Source organism: Kogia breviceps, chromosome 6 (assembly GCF_026419965.1).
Source record: "Kogia breviceps isolate mKogBre1 chromosome 6, mKogBre1 haplotype 1, whole genome shotgun sequence".
NCBI lineage: Eukaryota > Metazoa > Chordata > Mammalia > Artiodactyla > Physeteridae > Kogia > Kogia breviceps.
Genome location: NC_081315.1, coordinates 74,574,527 through 74,580,075, shown reverse-complemented (window position 1 = coordinate 74,580,075; position 5,549 = coordinate 74,574,527).

The window sequence follows — 5,549 nt, the reverse complement described above, 5'->3', positions numbered from 1 at the left end:
CCATTTGTATACTGGGTGTGTGTGTGTACTCGTTTGCATTTTACTTACATCTTGAAACCTGTACCAAAGAGGTAAAAAGGGAAACCTCATTGAAAGTTAATGCTTGATATATATTTTATTTTCTGTATCAAAAATATTTGGAAGTTTTTATTTTTACATGAACATTATGTGTATGAAATGGAGTAATTTTGACCAAGTCTCTTTTTATATTACATATCCTGGTGTTTTCCCATCGATAAAGTTCTATTTCTGTAAATAAGAATGCAGAGCCAATATCCTAGCTTCTTGGATGCAGTTTAACTTCTGCCTCCAACAACTAGCAATTGGTGACTCTGTGTTATCTCAGCTATTGCAGAAATTCAGAATTGGGCACTTTTATTTCCTGCATTCCAGAAGATGATTTCCCAGGGATCAGAACATTTTCACATTGATAAGCACAGCAAGTCAATGTTAAAACCCATCTTGGGGCAGTGGGGAAAGATGAATCTATTATTGTTAAAAGGGAACATTGTTTTTAACTGCTGACATCTTCATAGTCATTCTGACTCCAGTTGGGTTTATGGTTTGGGCTCTCTGATTTTCCTAAGTGGATAAGTTTTTATTAAAGCAGTTTATCGCAGTGATCTTAGTGTGAAAGAAAATCAGTCAAGGAAAAAAACCTGGAAGCTCACCCAAGAAATCTTGAATATTTTGCTGCATTATCTGTTGTATATATTAGGAAGCAGGTATCTGAGGGAGAATGTCTGTTCTTCCAGGAAGACATGTTAAAGGAGCAGCATCTATTTGTCTGTTAGCATTTAGCAGTTACCAGCACCCCTCCCCAAGGTGGTTATAAGTTTATAAAAGCAGTACTTTCATGATAAAAAAAAACAAAAAACAAAAAACCTTGGCAAAGAACAAGAAAAAATTGTAGATAAACTTGCATAAAAGAAAGAACTGATGAGACTACATGGTAAATGTTAGATGTCTAACCAACTTCATTGGCAAAACTTTCCTTATTCCTTGTTGGACTGATGTTCAAGGATGAAGAAAATGGAAAATATTCTATTATTTTACATTTGGTTAATGGAATTTAAAGTGTAACATTTAGCTACTTTATCCCTGGATGTACCTATAAGAAGAGACAAACTCGATATCTAAAATAAGCCTTGTCCTGATTTGCACTTTACCTAGACAACATTGTAAAATGTTCTTAACAGTGGAGAATGGCACTTATAAGAGTAAGGATGATCCTTACCCAACCAGAAAACAACGTCGAAGTGGTTTATTTTAATTCCATGTGACACTCCAGTGATGCCAGAAGTGTGTTTCTGTCTTGGGTTACATATGAATGGATGACTAGAAAGGATTCTGTCAAGATATTTTAAATTCTGAGACATTGCTCAAACGTTCCCCCCACTGTTAGCTAAAGTGACCATTTGTTTCTAAATTTTGCTTCTCTGTGATCCTGGAGTTCAAAAGTTATTGCTGGAGTTACACTATATTCTGCATGAAATACACAGTTCACAATTTTTAAAAATAGTAGCAAAATCCTTTTCTATCTGATTCATTTACCAAAATAGATCAGAATTTCCAATATATGTTATATATTATCTATCTATGTATAACTATATATAATGATGTAATGTATATGATGCTAATATATTTTTAAAATCCTCATTTAAGCAAAGACATTCTCTTCCCATGCTGTCAGAATAATTTTTCTATTTTCTGTTAACATTATGACAGTAATATTTATATTGAATGACTTGATTAAGTAATGAAAATGTCATTGTAGGTAATTTTCTTGATATTCAAATAATGCAATTCATTAATCAACAGAAAAATTTTCCACTGTGGAACTCTGCACCCAAATTTCAACTACAGAATTTGATTTCATAGACATTTAGAGTTGGTAGAGATTTCAGTGATTAACCCAGAGGCTACAAAGTCCAGGACCAGACAGTGTAACTGAGTGAAGCTGCACCAGTGGCTTACTGAACACCAACGTATTCCTCACTTCCACACACACAAATATGTGGGCCCACTGTTGTCAAATCTTCAATTTTTCAAAACAAACAAGTGCAGGTTTTTGTATGAAATGTCCTGGTTTAAATGTTCAACGATTGAGTGCCCACTCTGTGCCAGGCCCTGTCCTAGGTCCTGGGAATGTAACAGTGAACACAACCAACAAAATTCCATCTCCCTGGAGCTTATATTCTCATCACCAGTTTGTGGCTTGAGAGCCAACTTAACCTCTGTGGAAATCGCATGACTGTGGAAATCGCCTTTGTTGTCTGAGCAGGTGAGTTTCGGGACCTACGTGTGTACTTCCAGGGGAAGGCCCCCTGCTGCTCCGCGTGCAACCCAGTAGGCTGCCCAGAAGCTAACCTCTTCAGAAAGGTCTGTGGGAGCCCAGGGTTCCCTCCCTCCCCATCTAGACTGGGAGCTCCTCCAGGGCAGGAAGTATATCTTTTTTTTTTTTTTTTTACTTATCTCTCAGTCTTCAGCCCCACGAGCGTTCATGGCCAGATATAGGCACTTCGTAAATGTCTGTCAACCTAAACCTGTGATTTCCCTGTAACTACGAAACAGAATTCTTAGTCTTCTTTCACATAATAGCTTTTAAATATGGCAAGGCATGTTTCTTTCAGAATTCTGGCTAAAGAGCCCCAGTTTTTTCAACCACTGGAGTGAGTTTCCAGCCCTATCACATCCTGGTCTTGGGACACCCTTTGGTTTGTGGTGTCCTCACACACAGCAACACCCCAGAAATGGACTGACCAGTTCAGAGAGCAGGATTAAACAGGCTTATTGTTTCAGGCAGCTGAAATGATAACAAGAGTGGTTCTGTGTCCAGCCCTGTGCTCAAATTCAGGCTCCACTACTTACTGGCCACCTGACATTAAGTCAGTTATTTATCTGCCCTGGGCCACAATTTCCTCATCCATAAAATGGGAACAGACTTACCTGACAGGTTGTGCATGAGAAGTAAACGAGCCAATACCTATAAAGTGCTTAGAACAGTGCATGGCTCAGAGTAACCATTCAATGTGTAACCAAGCAGGACTCCACGGGGCTTCCCAGGACAGACTCCTCCATGTCCTCCACCTGCCTCTTGTTTGTAGAAAAACTTTAGCCTCCTAGGCCTTTCCTGAGTTACAAAGAATACATTTAATCAGAGAAGTGAGAAAATGCAGAAACAAAGGAAAACGGTCGAGCAAGACAAAATAATAATAGTTGCACCATTAAAGTCAAGGACCTTTAGTTCCTCCTCAAGGGCTGTAGATAGTATTCTGAGCCATGTCCTGTGAGCTGCTTTGCAGATACTAAGACCCCACCAGGTGGAAGGAGTTAACTGCATGCTGACCACAAGCACGTAGACCCCAGATGGGTTGGAACCAGAAGGTTGATGATGTGGACCCCTGATTACCTCACCACCAACCAATCAGGCTGAGTAAGATCTCCGCCTGTCCACACTATGATGGTTCCAACTGCTTCTGACACATGCCAAAGGAACACACGGACAGAAAAGAGGTGGTACCCCAGTTCCAGGAAGACCCTGTCTATTTCCAGAAAAGCACTGCATATGCCTCCCTTCATTAACCTTGCCCTTAAAATCTCACCTCAATCGTCCCCTGGGTAAGAAGTTGATTTATGACCTAAGTTCCCAAGTCTCCATTCTCTGGCCATTGAATAAAGCTTTGATCTCAGCTTCAATCTAATTTTTGGCTGCATGAACCCCAACAGAAAAAGAACCTCCCCCCCCCGAAGCAGGGGCCTGGGCTGGGCTAGGGCCCAAGTGCAGTCCATACAACCTAATTTGGTAACAAATGGATATTAGCTATGATGACTACTACTGCTGTAGTCCAAATGTGTGCAATTGTGTCAGTTTTGGCCCCTGCTAGGTTTTTTCACATGACCTACCTTTAAGTCAGTTCTCCCTCTTTCATGCTTATGCATCGGGTTGTTCTGAACTTCAGGATAACTCATTATACACTTACAACTTTTCGATTTCTTGATGCTATTTTCAGGCCCAACTATCTGTACTTTCCAGTCCAAAATTTGTGATTCAACAGTTGAGTATTGTGTCACCTGCACTGAAAACTATTGTTTAGCCCTTTGGTTTCTTATAGTGTTCATGGTTAAGTGTGCAAACAATCTTCGTTGTCTGAAGGACTGTCTTTTTTTTTTTTTTTTTTTTTTTTTGCGGTACGCGGGCCTCTCACTGTTGTGGCCTCTCCCGTTGCGGAGCACAGGCTCCGGACGCGCAGGCTCAGCCGCCACGGCTCACAGGCCCAGCCTCTCCGCCGCATGTGGGATCTTCCCGGACCGGGGCACGAACCCGTGTCCCCTGAATCGGCAGGCGGACTCTCAACCACTGCGCCACCAGGGAAGTCCTGAAGGACTGTCTTGAAGAATTTATTACAAAATATAAACCTCAGTCGTTTGGTTTATTAGAGAGATTCTCTCATCTCTAGATGTGGGTGGGGCAAGAATGAGGGTGGAAATGGGCAGGTGACAAGAGGAGGGACTTGGGAGGTAGAAGTTAACGATGGTGGGGAAACATATCAAAAAGGAAGCTCCCTGAATAAGGTTTTGAGAATCAGGGCTGTCACTAAAGACCTTATGATTTGGAAGCCCAGAAATGGCTTCATTCAATAATTCCACAAATATTTTTCAGGACCTACAATACGCAAGGCAACGTGTTAGAAGAAATAGGGATACATACATAAGATAGTCCCTGCCTTCAAAGAGGTAAGTGCTGGAGGTAAGATGTAAATAAATAGATATAATACAATGTAATGTAATGCAATGTCTGTGTGAGATAGATACAAGCTAAATGCCTTTAGAATTTAGGGGCAGCATTTGTTACTTCTGTTGCCCTTGTAGATTGTATTACTGGCCCAATTCTTTACCTCTCCTTATATGCATGGTTTTTGTCCTGTCATGCTGCATTTCTTTCCTACTATGAGTGGGGCACATTTACCTATTTCTTGACCTTGGGTTTGTCCATATGACTTGCTTTAGGTAAAATATGAGGCAGAAAAGCTGTGCCAGTTCCAAATTTAGGCCTAATGAGACCTCTGTTTCCACTTAGGTCTCTAGCATAACCATAAGAACATGCCTGATACTAGTTGCAGAGGCAATAAATAGCCTGCAGACGGATCCATCAGTTCCACAGTTGACTAAAATCTTCTCTCTATAATAAATCCCTTGCTCTTTATCATTCAGAGCAACTCTACTTTTCTACCAAACTCTAATACAGAAACTGGGTAGCTGAAAGTGGGGAGCTGCCATAACAAAAACCTAAAACATGTGGCATTGGTTTGGGGAACAAGTGGCACATGGATACTGGCAGGACCCTGAGAAGGTTGTTAGTGAAAACCTGAAAGGCCTGGATGAGGGTGTTAAAGAAGCCTGAAGAGCTTCCAAGGAGGCTGTCAAGGAAAGATTAGAGGAAAGAAAGGAGAACATTATTGGAAGCTGGAAGAGACCTTGACTGTGTAGTAGAGTTCAGCAAAACTGTCACCTGTGGTAAAATGGAAAATAAAAAATGTACCTAATAA